This window comes from Platalea leucorodia, assembly GCF_965183815.1.
Source record: "Platalea leucorodia genome assembly, chromosome: 3".
NCBI lineage: Eukaryota > Metazoa > Chordata > Aves > Pelecaniformes > Threskiornithidae > Platalea > Platalea leucorodia.
In genome coordinates, this window is record NC_138825.1 from 759,749 (window position 1) to 779,520 (window position 19,772).

At 53.4% G+C, this 19,772-nt stretch overlaps 1 long non-coding RNA gene across 2 annotated transcripts in view; it reads left to right on the forward strand.

The window, feature by feature from the left end:
* Positions 1-19,772, forward strand: part of LOC309588148 — a 99,641-nt gene that overhangs the window by 62,746 nt on the left and 17,123 nt on the right. For both annotated transcript variants that reach the window (XR_014227685.1, XR_014227686.1), the window contains exon 2: positions 11,128-11,355. This is a non-coding gene — a long non-coding RNA (uncharacterized lncRNA). The remainder of the gene's footprint in view (positions 1-11,127; positions 11,356-19,772) is intronic.

Below are 19,772 nucleotides of genomic sequence, written 5' to 3' on the forward strand. Positions count from 1 at the left end.
TACAGCTGCAACGCCATCAGACACCCCCAGAGCCGAGGCAGGCAGGCTGCCTGGGAATGCCACCTCTTAAATGAGCCTGGCAGGCATGGTCGGGCAGCCAAGGGCAGGATTTAGGTCAGCCGCGGCCATCTAGGGCGGGTGGTGGGTTTGCAGAGCCCGGAGACGGAGAGCGAGGGCTGCAGAGGGTGACGTGTCCCCTCTCCAGATGGGTGGGCTCTTGGCGAGCACCCGTCTCCGGCTGGCTGCGGAGGGGTGAGCTGGCTGCTGCCCTCCTTTCAGCAGCAAGACGTAACCCCGGGCTGTGGGCTGGAGAGGGCTTCGGCATCCCCATCTGGTGCGAGCGCCCAGCGGAGGTCTTCATCGAACCCTGCTGCCTTTCCACCACCCGCAGGTTTAGCGTCCTTAAATAGCCACAGCCCCGCGCTGCTGCTGGGTGGCGACTCTTTCCAGCCTGACCCCAGTGAGATCTTGTGATTTCATCTTTCCCAGCCTGATCCCGCTGGTGGGCAGCCTTACCTGTGAAATAACCGACCTGTCACAGGGGAAGCAGCGATGCCTGAGGATTTAAAGGAGAACACTGTTCTGTACCGCGGTGATGCACTTGTGTTGCTCACACAGTATGGCTGGAGCACAGTCTTGTAGGATTTAAAAAAATATATTAGATTGTTGTATTAGGTATGCTTAAAAGTGGTAATAAAACCTCATTGTTCTGGCAGTCAGCCAGCCAGAAATCTTTCAGGTGTCTTATTTTATAATTGCCCCCTATGAAATCTATTACCACTTTCTCTTAAAGCCTGCTTTGGCAGGTGCTTTCACAGGTGGGACGTCGCCCCTGTCTACAGGTCAGAGCTGCATTTCGGGGTCCCCTGGGGGTATTCCCCAAGGGTCGGCAGTGCTGGCATTGAAACACAACCCCCGGAGTCCCGGGCTGGGACAGAGCAATACTAGCTGCAGAATGAGGAATGCCGTAAAAAATGGCGTAGCGAGGTGTCTGGTGAAACCAAGGGGAAGGGGAGGAGAGGGATGCTGGGCACCAGGAGCCCTCCCCTGCCCCGAGGGGCTCCCCCGGGGACCCCAGGCCAGGAGTGCTGGTCAGGGCAGCTGGACCCAGCTGTGCCCTTGGGCTCCCCGCACCGGGGATGTGCAGTGCAGACCCTTGAGCTTTGGGGTTTTATCCCAAAGTGCTGAGTTATTTTGTTATATAGAAAAGTGCTGATCCTCTGAGAAGACCTGTGCCACCTGGGAAAGGTGCTAAATGGCCATTTGAGAGCTGTGTTTTAACATCACAGGCTCCTTAAGCAGCTGCAGACTAGAATGTCATCCTTCTGGTCTAAATCCTTGAAGGCAGTCATTGATTCTGCAGGTGGAGAGTGGATTTCCCTGCAGGGCTGGGGGCAGCTCTCCCCTGGGCTGCTGGGTAAGCACCCTTCCCTCTCCTCCCCAGGTGCATGCTGCCCTGTGAGCAACAGCCTGGCATGGGGAAAAAGGATCGGGAGGATTGTTCCCTGTAGCTACCCCGGGAAAACCTCCGGAGGTGGGTACTCTTATCCTAAAATGGGATGTTTTTTCCCCCCTCTGTTATGGTGATTGGCTCCGGGTGTTGACTGAGCAAACTCAGGAAAAGCTGCGGTTATTCCAGAGTACGTGTCCATGTGCAGAATATTCTGGAACAGGTATTTCACTTTAAATTCATGCCCCCTCTTGTTCCAGAATATTTTCCCCGTGTAGAGGAGCACTTAGCTGGGGTCTCTGCTTGCTGCCGTACTAGTGATAAGATGGATTGGCTGATCTAATAGGTCTTTTCAATCTCTGATTTTGAAAGCTAAGATTGGGAAATTAATTTCAGAAAGGTCAAAACAGAGCAAGGCTATCCTGCTGCTGTGTGATGGATCCTATTTTTTTTTTTTTAAATCTATCTATTGAAGAAAAGGTTAGTTATTCAGCATCCTGCAAAAAAAAGAAATAAATAAACCAAGCAGAGGGAATACAAAAAGTGTATAGATCTGCTGACCCATTCGCAATCTTCAGTTAATGAAAATGCCGGGGAGCAGGAGTGGTAAGAGCCTGCCGAGCTGGGAGGCGCTGACCCCGCGGCTGCTGGAAGCCGAGCGCTCCCAGCCTCGACCCCCCCCCCGATCCCAACGCGCGTGCCCGCAGCTGCCCAAGGGGCTTAGGAGCCCTGCCGGCATCGGCGCCCGGAGCGTGGGAGGCCCGCTGCCGCCTCCGGTGGGTGGCTGGAGGGCTCCCTGCGGGGTTTGAAGGGCAGTTTGCAGAAACGCTGAGCAAATCCCGGTGGCATGAACTAAAAACCCAGCTTGAGTTGTAGGGCTGCCAGAGAGGGTCAGGGGCGTCGTTCTGGGGCCACTCGAGTCATGGAGAGGTTTTGGGAGCCGTGTCATAAGTTAGTGGAAAGCTGGTTGTGTTTTTCTGTGAGAAAAGAAAAAGAAAACACAAAAAAAGGGGGGGAAATAAAAACTAAAGGCTTCACATAGATATTTCCCTTCTTTTTCATAATTTTCTTCCAATGTGCAATGGCAGCTGAAGAAGCGAAATTCAGCTGCTCCAGAACTAGCGATGCACCTTTCCCTTTTTTGTTCAGGACAGAATATACCATAAGCACTGACTTGGCTCTCCTCTGAGCAAACCCAAGGAATTCTGCTGACTGCTCTGGAGATAGGCTCCTGTCTTGAATACCCAGCCATGGCAATGTTCATTAACACGCTCCGCTCAGATTTAATTCACCCTCAAACCTGTATGAGCCAATCCCACTTTACAGTTCACTCTTCACAGACAAATATTAAACCTGTATATATTTGGGGTTGTACCCATATGGTAGCAGGTTTCACATCCATTATCGAAGCTCTCCATTTCTTGCGTGTTTTCCTGTTGCTTTCTGCAATCAGTTATATGAAAACAGTAGAGCAATACATGGGCAAAATAAACAAATATCTCCAGTTGAGGATTATGTTAACAAGTTCAGTAATAAATGACAATTATTAGTCAATATATACAAATGACTTAGTTCTTTTAACACATCAGGCAACACTGGAGATAAAGTATAACTTGGGAAATCGGTTGCATATTTCATTCTGAACGGAAGATGTGAAGAAAAATGTCAGAGCAAGCAAACACATCTGGCTCATTAATGTGATTATCTTTTCCCAGTAAAGAATCTCAAGCAGATTTGAATGGACACCAGAGCATCTCTATAAATCAAATTTAGCTCCCCACAGCAAGTGCTGGGGAAGCTGCCAGGCATCAGTTAACCTGTCCTTTGCAGCCTTTCTCTCGCTGCTAATTCCCAAAACATTGGAGCAATTCACATGTAAAGACGTTTCCGTAGCCCCAAATACATCCTGCTTCCCAAACCTGATACTGGAACTGGGCGTGGATTAATCTTCTAGCATCCACTGAAAAAACAGGAACTTAAGTTTCTGTGAGTAGAAAAATACATCTTTTGCTGACTTAGGATGAATGTTGGCTTAAATTGAGGAATCTGTCCAATGGGGAAAAAGGCGGGCACGTACGTGCCGTATCGTGTGTATGGTATAACACGGGGGGGTTTGATGGACACGGGGAGCGTGCTGTTGGCTGCGGAAGGCTTCTCTTAACGCGTGTTGTAGGGGTGTGCGTGCAGTCCGGAAAGCCTCCAGGACTGGGCTTTTTTCGCTATTAATACGTGCACACGTAGATGCAGCTCATCAGGCTTTTAGAAGGGCTTTTGTAGGGATGCGTGTGTGGTCCCTTGATAGGGAGAAGGCGGTGAAGAGCCACCGGCTCCGAGAGCATCTCCCTGTTCCGCAGGGACTCGCCATGCAGCGGCTTTCCCGCAGGACGACTTGGCCCTGGGAGCTGCGGCTTCCCCTCTTGCGTCAGGGGTGGGGAGAGGAAAGGCGATGCACTTGGCGTATAACACAGCAAGGCCATTCATCTGAAGAATTATTAACAAGACTTTTTATTATCTATGATCCGTATAAATGTCTTTCTCAGCAGAGGAGCACCCAGCCAAATTACGTCAATTCTCCAGGTCTGCGCACAACGCCAACAGAAGATGTTTATTTTGGTTATGAGTGGTAAAAAAGAAATTCGGCTCCATTCCATGGCTTAGGAGAGCATCTTGCTGAATTAGTCTGAAACCAGACCTGGCCTACAAAATTTACTTTTAAAAAATTGACACCCAGAGATGTGTGCTTTCGTGCAATGTTTCCGAAGGCGAACAGTACTGTCTTTTCCAGTACCGCCCGCGCGCCCCACCGCCTGTCCGGAGCCCTGAGATCTGGCTCGAGCAACGCGACCGCGGGCGCTCGGAGCTGCCGGCCCGAAGGGAATGACGGGGTGGGGGGAAGCGGCTGATCGCCGGAATCGCTGGGGGTGTTCCCCTGACCCCCGGCAGCACCCGTAACGGCAGGGACTCTCCTGCCTGCGGGGGTGCTGGGATGGGGTGCCCATCGACACCCTCGCTTCGTTGCAGCGCGTCCTTTAGGTGCAGCCTGCTCGCAGTTTCACTGAGCTTTGGCTGTTTGGAAAACCTCCGTGTTTCTGCAAGTAGGATAGTTTGCATAAAAAAGAATAAGTTATTCCTTCAAGCACTTAGCTTTACATTATGTTCTGTTTGAAAATTTTCAAGGAAAAACATTAACTCAAGCCTAACTGAGAGGAGGTGCTGCAGGTCGGAGGCAGGGCACTTTTTTCACGGGAATCAGAGACGTTGACTCTTTACCAGCGCGTAAGTGGGACTCGTTCCACTGCGGAGATGAGGCCAGGACTGCCACAAATCCGAATTTTTCCAGTGTTTTCTGTCCTTGTAAGGTTTTTTTTAAAAAGCCCTTATGTGATACAGAAGCCAAGCAGAGTTCTTGTATATTGGGATTTGTTCCTGTAACTTCCAGGGGAGTTCTGCCCAAATCCTTGTTTTCTTCCCCCGTTAAAGTGCACCCTTACCTGAGAGAGGATCTGGGCATCTGATACTGAGGCTGAGAGTCCCAAAGGCATTTAGGGCTTCGTATTCCTCTCGTTATTTTCATGTCATAGACTTTTGTGAATTCAATCACTACTTAAACATAGCGTTTATATAATAATTGGGATTTTTTTATTATTTATATAGTACTTTCGCATTAAATATGCGCTTGTAGCAAATTTGCATGGGGAAACGTAGTGATTCCTGGTGCAGGAGTCCTGCGGGGTCCCCGAGGGTGTGGAAGGAGCAGGCAGAGCTCTTCCCGCAGGGACTGTCCTGCCTGCGTACGTGGAGGGGACGACTCCTCCACCGCGGCCGTGCCCCTGCTCTCGCCGGGGCCGTGCCGGCCGTCCCACGGGCGCGGTGCATTTGAGCGCCTCGCATGCGAGGTTCTCGCGGAAGGTAACAGGCGAGATGCCGCAAACGGCGTAACTCGGTCGGTCGGCGGAGCGGGGCGCGAGCGGGCGTCGCTGCCGCAGCACGTGCGGGCGTGTGGTCGAGTCGCTCCTCGGGTCCAGCCCCGAGCAATTTGCCCGCGCAGAGGAGAGGAAGGGCGGTAAAGGCAAATAACCTGCATTTCCAGGGAGCAGAAAAATCGACGCGCTGTAGGAGCTGTCGCTAAAGCCAAGGCGCTGCTCTTCCCCTCTGCTGCAGAGCAATGTTAAAATATTGCCAGTGGTGGAGCTGCAGGCGGCAGCCTGTGGATGCTGCGGGTCCCCCCGCTCGGCACCCCACGCGTGGGAGACACCCTGAACTGGCTTCTAGGGAAACGTGTCCAGGGCAGATCCCAAAGAGCCCCGGGGTCGGCAAGTCAGGTGCGTTCCCGTAGCCAAGCATCCCGGTACCGGCGCTGGCTGCGGGGCTGGCGTGCGAGCCGCGGGTCCTTAACCTCCGGTGGATCCCGGGAACACCGGGGGGAATAGCTCTAAACCCCATTTAAATAGGGAGCCAGGGGGAGGGAGAGGGGAACTTTTATTAACATCTAATCCTGTTAAGATTTTCTACACCATATGTCTGAGCAACAGAACATGTGAAATGTGTACTAATTACTCCTGCCTGTGTCATGTGTGTATATTTTATATGCAGTCCCTGACCTTTTTGTTAATAACTTCACATTATATTCATTGACCTGAAACAAATTGAATTCAGTGGCACTCACTCAAGAATTGAATTACATAGTCTTCTTAATTGGTCTCTTATTTAAATGTGGAAAAGTAACAGTTTACCACCTGTAATTTTTTTTCCTTAAGAAATTCCTGTGGAGAGCACGCGTGTGCGTGCATGCGTGCTGGGGGGAATTACCACAGAAAACCCAAGCCCGCCGTGCACCGCAGAGTGGAAACCCCCCCCCCAAAAGTTTTGTCCCTCCAAAGCAAAACCACTTGTAAAAGTCCGTAAAAGCACCCGAATAATCTCCCCTCCTCGGAGGAAAGGGCAGCCCCTGGGGCAAGCGGCCCCCAGCTCCCGGCAGCCCCCAGGCCGGCGAGCACCGCGGCTCATCCCTGCTCGGCGCCGGTCCCCAGGAGCTGCCTGTCCCCCGCCTCCGCCGGGTCCCGTCCCCGGCCTCGTCGCCTGCTCCCGAGCGCGGAAAGCCGAGGCGGGGAGCTGCGGGGTGCCTCGCCTGCCGGCGGCCGTCCGGGAACGCCGACTGCGGGGATCCTCGCCCGCCATGGAGGAGATGGGGCCGGCTGAAATTTCTGCTTTGCTTTTATCCTTCCAAGGGCGAGTTAATTGCCAAAGCCACAAAGGGGAGACTTACTCTTTACTTACTATATTTAACTTAAAAATGCAAATGTTATTAGTGTCCCGATCATTGATAAGAGTGCCTTTGTGCCATGCTTTAACCTCTATTAGGGGGGATTATGAGAACGTATCCACATTGGCATTTTCTAAGTGTCACTATGACAGCACTTGCTGCACAAATGCCTGGCTGTCACACTGAGGTTTATCACTAGGTTTTTTCCTCCGAATGCAGACTAATAAGCCCAGAAATTACAATTGCCTCCCTGCCGAATCTGTGATAGGCGGAAATAATGATATCAGTGCCCTGCTAATCTCCTTGCCTCCGCGCTTGGCACCATCCTATTGAGTCACCTGTCATACGCCGCTTTGATGAGGCGAATTCAATCTCTCAGCTATAATGACAATGGAGCCATTTTAATGTTTGGAAATGATTATGTGAAGGTTTCTCTTTGCTCTGTCTTGGCAAGCAAACCAGGTCAGTGTTCAGGCTGTGTCTCCTGCTGCCGCTAACGACTTGGAAGGAGCCGGGCTGTATTAAGTGAATATGCCAAGTTATTAGAAAGGAGACGCTGAAGGCAGCTTCGTGGGGGGAGACTCTTTTTACTTCCTTTTTCACAGCAAAGCACGGGCCTGAGAAGATGCTTTATAGGCGTGAGCATCTTGCACGCCTCCGTGGTCCCCAGCAGCGGCACGCTGGGGCGCGTGTGCTCCGCATGCGGCTGTGGGTGCCTCGCAGCACCCCCTGTGCCCCCAAGCACGCGTGCCCCCCGGCCGCCGTGTTCTCCTCGGTGCTTTGGACGCTTTTCCAGCGCCAGTACCGAGGCCGCTGCTCCAGGACGGCTGCAGGGGCGGATGCAGGCACGTCCCCAGCCCCGACAGCGCGGTGCCACGTGCGCAGCTCGGTCCTCGGCGCCTCGTGGGGTAAAGCGCGATGCGACAGCAGCCAAGGCACCCTCCTCCTGCGGGGCAAAGCCTGGTGCGCGCTGGCAACGCCTAGCCGTGCCAGCGGGCAGCTGGCTCAGCGCCGGCGGGTCGCTCCCAGGCGTGTTCAATGCACCACGTTGGGTAGCTGTAGTTAACGTACCTGTACTGGAGGGCAGGGCTGGCTGCTGAATTTGCCTTCGGGAAAACCTCCGAGCTCTTGAAGAGGGTGTCCGCTGCTCAGCGTCGCTGGGTAGGAGCTGTGCTGATTTGGGCTTGTCTTTATTTACCAGCCCAAGGGACAGATGAGGGGCGCTGGAGCAGGGTGCTGGCTCAGGGCACCGCGGGAGCAGCCAGGCAAGCCACGAATGGGCCGTCGCCTGGGGCGTCCTCTTTTTCTTTAAAAATTCAAGCTCAAAGCAACTTCCCCTTCCTTGGACTGCGATTTGTCATGAATCTCAAAGACAAGAAAAACCTTTGTGCCCGGCCCGTTATATGCAAAATGCACTTGCGAATCTCTGTGTTTGCACAACAGGCTGTAGGGAGCTTAAAGTCTGTCTAACCTAAAAAACCAAGCACCAAAACCTGTTAGAAGACATGGTTACTGCCTCTGGTCTGCTCACACGTTGGGTTAATGAACGGGGAGGTGAGGAGCTGCACGCTGGGGGCAGTGATGGAGAGAGTCCTGCGAGGTGCGGGGGTCACGCGTGTGGTTCCTGCTTGTCTGCTGGTTTCTATTAATTTTGTGGTAGAGAAATGGAATTTCTTCCCTTCTCAAGTGCCTGTCTTTCTAATGTCAGCGATCTCTGAAACCAGGTCTCGCCCTAGGTGCGCAGTGTGTTGCCATCAAATATGAGCTGAAATGCTTTATTTATTTATTTTAACGTGAAAGGAAAGTAACTACGTTTCTGCAAGCTGTTGGAGGTCCTAAATTCACAGGGGAATGCATCTTCAGACTTAATGAGAGTTTAAAGTCATCTTGGCGAAGCACAGGGTCCGTCAGAGCCCGTGGCTGGAGTTTCAGTGGTTGGAGTGAAATCGGGGAGTCTCCATGCCGCCGGGACTGCCTCCCGCGCGGGCTTTCCCTGGCTTCTCCCTGGCAAGGTCACGTGGGATGTGGGCAGCGTGGATGTGGCCCGACCCTGCCGCGAGATGGGAGAATCCCAGCTGGAAGCGGTGCTTCTCCTGCGGTCTCCGTTGCCGTCCCTCCGCGCGAGGCTTCCCCAGCTCTCAGCCCATCCTCTGGCATCGAGGTGCGGCACCCCCGGGCCGGGCAAGGGGATGCTGCACCCGGCGGGCCAGGGGCTTTTCTTCGCCATCTTCCTCCTGGTGTTTGCTGCCAGGTCATTAGTATTTATTAACATGATGTTAATTTTCTGAAATCTTGACCAACTCTTTGATAAGGGAGGAATAAAGAAGTAGAATTTCAGGTGTCAAGCTTTTATTAACGAAAGTGTTCAAGGCCATCTCTGGATGGATATTACAGGCTGCTTTCACTCTGCTCTTCAGTTTATGAAAAGCAATTGTTTAGCTGTATAGAGAGTATAGAGCAGAATCAAATTGACCTGCGTGATACAGAAAGTAGCACTGAGCCCATCTAACTAAGGGTCCTTTGAAAGAAATCTTTTTTATTATAGATGAGTGCTGAAATTATTTCAAGGAAGTGATTATCTGTCTAATAATTTTAAATGCATCAGTGACTTCCACATATAAAATTAAGGCAGCCCGAGGCAGCAGATTTGGAGATAGGCTTAGCACGCGGCAAGCAGCACGGGGACAGAAAGGCTCAGGGCCGTTCCCCCCAGGATTTATTTTTAGGGATGCTCCTGGTAGGAGCCGGGCCCTGTGCAGTCCCTGTGGTAGGGACGAAGCTGGTGGGGCTGGATGCTCGGGTGGGCTGGATGCTCGGGCGGGCTGGATGCTCGGGTGGGATGGACGCTTGGGTGTTGGTGTCTGGGGTATGGGGCTCCTCTGGTTTTGGTTACACCCTCGCGAGCCTGGGGAGCCCGGCTCGGGCATCATCAACCCCGCACATCTGGGCAGCCTCGGGACGCGCAAGCCCCACGCGTGCCTGCGTAGCGGGGGGCTCGGTGCCGCCACCCCCTCCCACAGCCCCACGTCTCCCTTAATTAAGGCAGCCAATCTAATTAGGGCGGCGCCCTGCCGCAGCCGCCCCGTGGGGGCGCATCAAAGCCCGCGTGGGGTGCGCGTGGGCAGCGCAATTACCCAAGTTAAGAAAACATCCCTGTAATTAGCGAGGCAACTCTAAGCACAAGGAATGGAAATTAGTCACAGCGCAATAAATTAGTCGGTGCATATATTACGTGCCGCAAGCACCCCGGGGGCCTCCTGTTTGCAGGGCTTTGGTTTGCAACCCCATGCCTCTCAATAAAGCATTCATCCCTAGGTGATTATGTTCCAGCAAAAGGAGTTTTTAACTGAATTACAAATTTTCTTTTCTAATTCTTTTGTAGGCAGAATTGGGATCCCTCACTTTTTTCTCTTCTTTTTTTTTTTTTTTTTTTTTTTGAAGGTCCGGAGAGCAAAGCCACTTCCCTCCCCCTTCAGCTAATAATTAATTTTCAGCTTTTCAGGGTGCTTCAAGACCCTGCATTGTTTGCTTTAATTAGGAGCAGTAGTTAAGGAACTATTTCAAAATCCCTCCCCAATTTTGAACTATTTTAGCTGTCGTTTCTTTACTGGGGGAAGAAAAGGGGAGGGCAAAGCAGGAAATTGGACTGTAGCAGCACATAACATTTGCATCAAAATAATACAGCCGGCAACAGAAAATCACAATCACATCACTCAGAAGGAAGGAACAGAATACAAATTAAAGGAATAATGTAAATTTTTTGCCATTAAGCTTCAATGACCATTTGAAATGGTGCAAGGCACAAAGGTTTTGATGAGCATCATCCAGTTTGATTATTCATACTTGTGCTTCTGCTTGAATTAAAGTAGGAGTGCTAGAGCCTGTTAAAGCAAAATATTTGAATTGGTAGTGAACTCTCACCTTTACTTGCATCCATTTACTTTTCAAATGAATACCAGATAAGTTAGTGCATTTTATAATCGGCCTGTTTTCCAGTGAGTGCTGTCATTACATACCAATTTCTTTTAGAAGTGCTTCCTAAGAAACATTAAATACTTACAAATAAGGATCTGTCCATCACCGGCAGCAATCCTATTTGAGCAGCATTCGGCGACTCAGGCAGGTTGCGTGCCCTCCCTTTGATGGTTGTGTGCGCGACTTCTCTGGCCACCGCGCGCGGCCGCCGCCGGTGTTAAACCCTGCTCGTTAGCTGTCCGCCGGGCGCCACGCAAACGCCCGCCCGGTTTGCAAACACCCTGCCAGTCTGCAAACACCCTGCCCGGCCAACACGTGCCCTTGCCTTGCTGCTTGTGGGGGGACCCGCTTTCAATCCAAAGAGCGATATTTTATTTTATTTTATTTTATTTATTTATTTTTATTTTATTAAATTTTATTTTATTTTCCTTTTGCTTAGGTAGTATTACCACCTTCTCTGAAAAACAGAGCTGGGTCCACAGCCCGCAGAGAGACCCGTCTGAAGGAGCCTGGTTTCGAAGGGAAGAGCTGCCCAAGGCTCGGGGAAGGCCCATAGCAAAGGCTGAGCCAACTGGTCCCACCGATGGAGGTGCGTCTGGTGCGCAGGTGTTGCAGAGCCGTGCAGAGGAACATCCCTGGCTTTAACTCGCAGATTTTCCATCAACAGGTAGGAGAAGAAAGAGCATTTTGTCATTTGGAGGTGTAGGTGCCCACAGTTGGGAGTTATCCCTCAACTCCCGACCTGCGGGGTGGCATGGCATGGGGACGTCCTTTCCTGTCGCTGTCACCTTGCGCCCAGAGCCACCCCGGGCCAGGGCTCTCCCGCTGCCCTGCGCCCGCTTTCTTCCCTGAGCGATCCCTGGCTTTAGCCTATTTCTAGCACTCATTGTCAAGAAACACGGGTCACTTGTAGGGAGTAAAAACAGCAGGAAAGAGCAGTATTTAACATGGTTTTCAGACACTGTGTTGCAAATAACAATGGATGCAGAGAAAAAGCAAGGAGCGCCAAGAAAAGATGCTGTGGGGTAGCAGGAACTAGCCCAGAGGAACTTCCCTGGGGGCCTGATTCTGACCTGCTTGAAGATGCTGGCAAGTTTGCTGTTTACCTAAATGAGAGCAAAACTGGCCAGATGTTTGTTAACTATGAACTAAGAAGATATAGTAGGATTTTAAAATAGAGCTTTTTGTAAAAGAAACGTATTTTAAATTAACTCAGGCTTTCTCCTTTAAGAAAAAAAAAAAACATCTGTGTATTCTGGTGGGCAGATTTCAGATTGCTTATATACAAATACCGGTGTAGATTTATAAACAGAGACAAGCCAGCCCTGGGAGTTTATCAGCTTTGTCTGCGTTGATGTGCACACACAGATCTAGCAGATTACACCCAGTTACTAACGGTGTGGCTCGCTCCTTAGTAAAAAGTTTAAAAGGCAACCTTGGACTGGGCGATGCATTTAGTTTTTCCAAGGAGTTGCAGGGGCTGCTGGCACCGGCTGCTGCTTCCCGCATGTTCCACCCACCCCAGGAACCCGCAGGCTCCTGCAAAGGCCTCTGCGGGAAGCCGGAAGGCAGCCTGCTCCCTTACTGTTCAGAATCATGGCGGCAAAAGCCTTTTGCTGCCTTCAGTACCCGTTAGCGACAAGATCCGCAGGGCTGGGCCAAGGAGTTGGAGGAATGTTAATATTCTGATGCGCTGCTTCGCTGCGGGAAGGTGCTGTTGGCTTTGGGAAAGCCTGGGGTTTTTGGGACAGCCCGCTGCTGCAAGGAGGAAAAAAACAGGTCCCTGTTTTCCTGTCTGCGTTTACGGTCCCATGCTGGTGCTATCCATGAGTTTTTCCTGCCAGTCATTTGTATTTCTCGATCCCTGGGCTTTGGCCAGCCTTGGGCCGGGTTTGATGGCTGACTGAAGGCACGAACTGTTTTTACTCCCCGGTGGGTGCCAGCCGCAGCCCGCCGGAGCAGGCAGGGCAGCAGCCAGCGCTGCTGGGGCACCGTGAGCTTAGCGGGTTATTGCTAACGAGCAACGAGCTGGTGATCCCGCTTAGATGCATCCTTCAACTCCATCCGCTTGGAGATGTCAGCAGAGCTGGCAGCACCAGCGAGGACGATGGTGGTGACCGTGGATGGAGCGTTGGACAGCAATTATTTTGGTTTTCTGTTCTGGTGCGACTCGAGGAGCCTCACGTGCTTTGGTACGCGCTGCACAGTTACAGCGCAGCCGCCGACGTGGGGGTCTCGCTGCCGTGGACCCAGTGCCGCCTCCCCAAACTCCCTCCGACCTCGGCAGCGTGCGGGCAGGGTCCGCTCCTGCCTGTCCGGGGCGGGTCTGCCCCTCCGCACGGCTTTCAAACACCCCGCTCTTGGGCAAACGGGGAGCTGCAGGATGTTCTACCCTGGTTCACTCTGGCGCTCTATAAAATGCCTTTTATTAAAATGGGGGCGGGAGGAAATCAATGCAACCACACATCAAAAACAAACCTCCGTTTTAGCAATTTTAAAGCAATCCATCAGAAGCCAATGAAGGCCAGGTTATTTAAATGATAAAGGACAGGGAATGAATGCATACCATTGTCTCTGCTGCTTTTTCCAAGGTGATCTGGGTTAAAACCGTGCTCTCAGGGTTAATTTTGCACTGCTTTTCTTTTAAAAATGTTTTTTTCCTTATTGACACAGGGGGTTTGATTTATGTAATATCCATAATAATTCCCAGATTTCTGTAGATTACAAGGTTATCCCCATGAATGGCTCTGCCAGCAGAGGGATGGGGTCTTCCCCGGCGCGGGCTCGACGCCGGCCTCCCGCCCCACACAGATGGGGGAGCAGGGTCCGGCCATCGCCGCTCGCCCTCCCGCTCCCCCGGCGCCTGCGGCTCTTCACTTCCCTCTTTAATTAAGGATGCTTAATGCACAGCACTCTGGGGTGTAATTAAAAACAAATAAAACAAGAGGACGGCATGGAAAAGTGCAGCCCTGCTCTTTCCTTCCACTTTTTCCCCTTCTCTGTCTGGTTTTTGCGTCACCTTGTCAGCCCCCCCAGGGACTGTTTCTGGGGACCACCAGCACCAACCCCGCGGGAGCCCAGGCCTGCTGTCCCTCTTCCGTCCCCCCTGCACGGGGGGAGCAGGCATCCATCCCACACACGCAGGGGGTCCCGTCCATGCCCACGAGCCTGGTGGTGCCGTGGAGTCTCTCCTGTCCCGTCAGTAGTTTATAAACCAGCTGAAGAAGAGACCAGGCGGGGGTCCAGCTCTCCAAAACAGGTCTCCCAAGCCTGCAGGACCCAGTCCTGGGGACCGGGAGCGATGCCTGCCGCCCGGCCAGCGCTAAGTCGGTGGCAAATCAAGGCTCCGAGCCCTGAACGTCCTGAGATTTGAAATGCACCTGTAAGAACCGGGAGGTTTCCTTGTGCGCTGGTGCAGGGGCAGCAGGCACAGGCGTAGGGGACAAGACCGAGGCTGGGATGCCAGCAGTCCAGGCAGGCGAGGGAAGGTGCTGCTCTGCACTGCTGCCTCCTGGGCATGCATGCGGGACCAACAAAAGCCTTTGGGAAGATTTGTTAGCTTGGCCTTTGCTGCTCCAGATTAGTTCTCCCTCTATACTTTTTTTTTTTCCTTGCCCCTCCTTGGGTTTTCTGCTACTTCTTCCCTCCCCAGCACTTCAAAGCCCCGCTCTCTTTCCAGGCACTTTACCACGTCCTTGTTATCCGGACGCGAACTCTCCTAAGCCGCCCCGTTGTCCGCTGCCGTGCGTGTGGGCAATCACAAATTTATGACGATGCCGAGACTTTGTGGGGAGAAAGGGGAGCGCATTTCTGCCACAAACCGCTGCTTTCAGGGATCATTCCACTCGACTGGCTGAGAAGAAAACTGCTCTGATAGAAACTATGTTATAATAGTTGGGAACTGGATAACAATGTCCTACCGACGGAGCTGATTTATTCTAATATGCCAGTACGGGGAATTGGTATGCACCAAAGCAGAAAATGGAGCTGGCTTTTCAGAAGTGTTTAAAATCGAGCGGCTCTGGAGTCACCACCCGATTATTTAGGTAATCTTTCGGCGGCCAAGCAATCCCATTTCATTAAGGGTGGTGCTATTCTACAAAGCAAATATTGCATATGATCAAAATGAAGCTGCCTCTCCCCCATCGCCCCCATTAAACTTTAACTTTGCTTATCAGCTCCCCGCAAGGAAGTGCTGGCTGGAGGCTGCAAAGGTGCCGGTGCTAGGCAGGAGTACCTGGGAGCGAGGCGGGGGGAGAAGGCGGGGAAGTTTAAGAGCAGCGGCCTGAGTGATGATGAGAGGCATGACATATGTTATGGATTTACTCAGAAATTAGGAACATCTGCCTAGGTTTGCTTTGGAAAGAAAGAAACGAGGGGGCTGCCTGAAAGCAAGGGCTGGGCATCGCTGCCCGTGCTCGGGGCGAGGGACGGGAGGGTGGCGCGGGGTGACGCGGCCAGCGAAGGAGCGGTGCTCGAGTAAACCCACCTCACCGCGTCTGGGCGTTAGACGTGGGCACCCCACGCACCCGCGTCTCTGCATCTGCGTGGCCACCGTGCAAGCGCGTGCACCCCCTGGCGCTTCCGTGGCTTATCCCACAGGTGGGCACGTAGCACGATGTTACGGAGGTCTTATGGGGCAGCGTTTAGAATTTGCATGCACATTTGCTTTTCCCTAGGACTTTTACCCCAGCGGAGATACAAGACCTGGCAGAAAAGCGGCCGCTTGCGGAGGGCTGTGACTCCAAAGGCGTTAGCAAGGGCGAGCTGCTCTGCTCGCCGGGAAGGGGCGAGGAGCTGCCACCGGCTCAGCATCCTCCCCCAGCACGCATTCTTGGGACACGTTCCTGGTGCACGCATCTCATGCTCAGAGGTGCCGTGCCACTACCTCAGAGCAGCTTGTTCTGCAGGGGAAAAAAATAACCCCAGTTGTGCAGGGAACAGCGCTCCCCCATCCTGCGGGGCATGCCTTACAGCTGCTCCAGGAGCAGCAGGCAGGGACGGGCAGCAGGCGGGAGGAGCGGCTGCCCGGCCAGGGTGGCGTTAGTTCCTGCAGGCAGGTCTCAGCTGGGAAGAGGGATCTCCAGCCCAGCTAATTTCTCCATCTCTTCCCTCAGTTATTTCAAGGGAAAGGGATAGCACAGGGTTTAAAAGCAAGCCTGAGCATTGCTGATGTTGCTACCAAAGGAAAAAGAAGCGAGGGAGCTGCGAAATGCTGTCACGAAGAGCTGGGCGGGGATGATGTGTGATGGTGTGTGCTGGGAAGGGCTCCTCGGGCTGAGGGATGTCAAGGAGACATCCTGGAAGGGCTGGATGTCGGGTTTTGTTCAGGGGAGGTTTGCCATAATACATTTTGACGGGTTTGAAATTGGTCCTATGGAGGCCAACAATGAGGGCGAGGAGAAAATCCCACCCCCAGGCACCCGTGTGCCGGCGGCGACCTGCCGCTCGGCGATGCGGGGAGATGGAGATAAGCGCTGCCAAGCTGTCGCTCTTCCCAGCCGCGGCCGCAGTTAGTTCGGCTCAGCAGCGAGAAGAGCCGGCCTGTGCCTCGCGGGGCTGGCTGCCAGCGGGAGGGGTCTCCGCCCTTGGGGAATTTAGAGAATTAGTTTAATTCTGGGTCTCCAATTCGGTTTTCTAGTGAGGAGGTGAAGGCCATCGTGCAACCGGCCGGTCCATGGGCCCTCCCAAAGGCAGCGCATTGCCCGGCGCCTTAAACATCTTCCAGTTACTCCCGACAGCATCCCAACCGGAGGCCGTTTTGCAAAGCGATGTTTTACAATTATTCGGACGCCAGTTCACTTGGACACTAAAAAGCAATTATTGCATAGTTTTTTGTTACTCCGTTTTCCCTGGCGTACTTTGTGCAGCTGGAGTTGACTTATGCGATAAATGGACGAGGTTCAAAAATATGACTCCTCTGAACTTTTTAACCTTACACGAAAGGGAGGAATTCTAAGAGCAATGGATAAAATTCAATTAACTGAGATGACAGAAAATAATCTACTAAGCGAATACATCAGGCAATTGGAAGCTTTCATACCTTTCAAAAAGGAAATAACCTATTTCTTTCCTTGTTATCTAATGACACAGGAGTTTATTTCTCTGGAAGCAGTTACAAATCTACCTAATGGGGCCTAAATGCTGTTGCCAGGCAATTAGGGGTTTATTGTGTGGCTAATTCTTTCATTTCCGTCGCTGGTGATTGTCATTACAAAACGCAGGACTCGCGAGCTCTCCCCTCGGCCGAGAGCCTGTGTTTACACGTAGGCACATGCGTGTGCACTTGCGTATATGTCCGTGCGTGTATGCGCGCGTGTGTGTACGTGCACGTTTGCACGGCCGTGGTTTACAGTGAGCGACGTGGCTCGTGCCTCGCTTTTCACACCGCCCGTTCCCCGGTTAGCCCTGCCCGTGCCGCTTAGCCCTGTCCGTAAGGCCGCCCACAACGTCCCTCCCGCGCCTGCGTCGTGGGAGCCTTGGGTTCCCCGTGCACCGCTGCCTCTGTCGCAGCGGGGGAAGACAGAGGAGGGAGGGCGCAGGTTGGGTGCTCGGTGCGCGATGCCCGCAGCCCCTGGCACCAGGGATGCGCCTGGCCACCGGCTACGGCAGCTGCGGCAGATTTTCAGGAGGAAGGGGCTCCATTTCTTCCCCTGGTTGACTTCTGTGTTTGTCACCGCCGCCAGCGGTGCAGACAACTGCAGAGGCCTGGCACACACGCTCAATTTGATCCCCTCCTCGCTTGTTCTCCGCCTGGCAAACTGCCCGCCTTGGGCCCCAAACCTCAGCTCTGTGTCCAGAGGCTGGTGGGGACGGTGGGCAGCTTGGCCGGAGGGCTGCGACAGCCTTCCCCGGCCCCTTGCGGTTCGGGTGCCACCGTCCTCCCCAGGCCGCGTCCCTGCAGCCCTCGGTGGATCTGCCAGCTGGGGGCACGCTGAGACAGTGGGAGAGCCGCTGCCGTGGGCGCTCGCCGCCAGCATCCCCCGCTGGCCGAGGCATCCTTCCTCAGAGCATCCCCGCCTGCACCGCCCAGCGTTAGGCCGCACGCTGCTGGGCCGTCTTCTCTTTTTTAATGATGCTACTGGTCAATTCCCCTGTAAGTTGCTCTGGCAAGAATTAAGGGTTGCTAATTAAAAATACCAACAGGGTACAAGCTTTGGCTGAAATATGGTATTTGGCCTTTCCAGGGAACGCTGCTACAGCTGCAAACTGGCTGTTTCCTGCTAATACGCTTCCAGCCGAAGAGCTAAAGGCAGAGCTGTAGAAAGATGAGCTTTTCTGGCGGGCAGCACTGAGACTACAAATCGGTGAAGGAGCAAATGCAATGAGTGCAGTGCCCTGGAGCGAGCAGGGCGGGGGGACAGGACCCGACACCCGCCTGTGCCTGCTGCACCGCACCGCAGCCCCGCGGCCTGGGAAGCGCCGGCTTTGCGGAGCTGAGCTCAGGCCCTGTCCCAGCATTCGCTGGCTCAGCCTGTGCCCAGCGTGAAGCCCCTCACCAGGGCGGCAGGCCAGCCCCTGGGTCGGGAAGGGGGACGCTCCTGCACAGTTCCAGGCCCACCGTGCCGTCCGGGTGGGAAGGAGGAGGTGGGCGCGTGGCTGGGGATCTCTAGCTCAGGTGTAATTCAGTCCCAGGTGAGCATCAGCAGGTGCAAATGGCAAAGTTATTTTAGCCAGCTCGGCTGGCAGGGCTGGGCTAGTCTGAGCCCCTTTTCTGGGGGCTGCAGCCGGCCAGGCCTCCTCTCCAGATGCTGAGGCTGCTCTCGCCGGTGGCAATGTGGAGCCCCGATGTCCCCTCGGGGTGCCTTGCAGCTGCCCCTGCGATGGTGGTGCCGACCTTGGTTGTGCCTGGGCTGGATCTGTCCCCCGCGGCGGGCCGTGCCTCCCCGGAGCCAGCCGCAGGGCTCAGCACGGGGGGAGCAGCCGCCGGAGCCCCCGGGCGCCGGTGAGGAGAGCACGATGCTGCGATAACTGGCTTGCCTTATCGCCTTGGAGTGAGCTGTATTGTGGCGGAGAAAGCCCGTCAGCTGTATGGAGGACTGAAATAACAACCGTTATCTCGTCATCTATTGACTGTCTTCTGTGGCTTACCGTTCCAAAAGGTGAGAGCGCTGTTTGAGGAATTAATGTAGCTACACGGAGGTATTTAAGGCCAGGGTTGCTATTACCCGTTGGGAAGGGCTGCGGTAATGAGATGATACTGCAGCACGGGGAGGGGGAACGCGATGCCCGGGAGCGTGTGCGAGGGGAATGCGCTGTTTCGGAGGGGCTGTGGGGACTCTGCTCCGCTTGCCTGCGGGTGCCGCTAATGGCAACGAGGGGCTTCCTCTCCTGGCCGCATCCAGGATTTGGGAGCCCGGGCTTATGGCATTTAGAAAAAAAATAACAGTGCCTTTGAAACACTTAGGCTGGTTTTTTATTTGCTGCCTGGTTTGCTGTTGAGGACTTCAGCATCCTTGCATATGCTGGCAATTTTCTTTTTAAAAAAGAAAGAAAAACTGAGTTTCTCAGGAGGCGCTACACCAGCAGCTGGGGATTTGGGGAAAGCCAGCAAAATCCCAACAGACCTCATCCCCCCGAGGGCGGGGTGAATTTAAGGGATGCTTGTGTGAGCCCCCCTCGGGAAGGCGGCTCCGGGAAGGAGCAGCAGGGCAGGGCAGGGCAGGGCAGAGGCAACCCGGGTTTTCAAAGCTGCGTGGGATCCATCAGTGGCTCAGGGATGCCACGCGTGAATTTGCAGGCTTAACCTGCCCTCCTTCTTCCCCACTTCTGCACATATATTTTTATCTCGTAATTACAGGCTGCTGTATGTATAGTGGCATTTAAAACACATGGAGCTGACCCTGCAAACCTTTTCCAGGGCAGGGGGGGTTTGTCGAGTTCAGGGCCCATCTTATTGACAATGATGATTGAAAATAATCCCCTAAGTCAGTATTAGGGTCAGGCCTTCTGTGTAAATCTTTATTTAGGCGCCAGGGACATCTCCTTTTCAATGCCATAGGCTGTAATGGCTCCTTTATAAAGTAAATGCATAGGGACTGTTAAGTCGCTGGATCGTAACACTGTCACCCATACATACTGAGT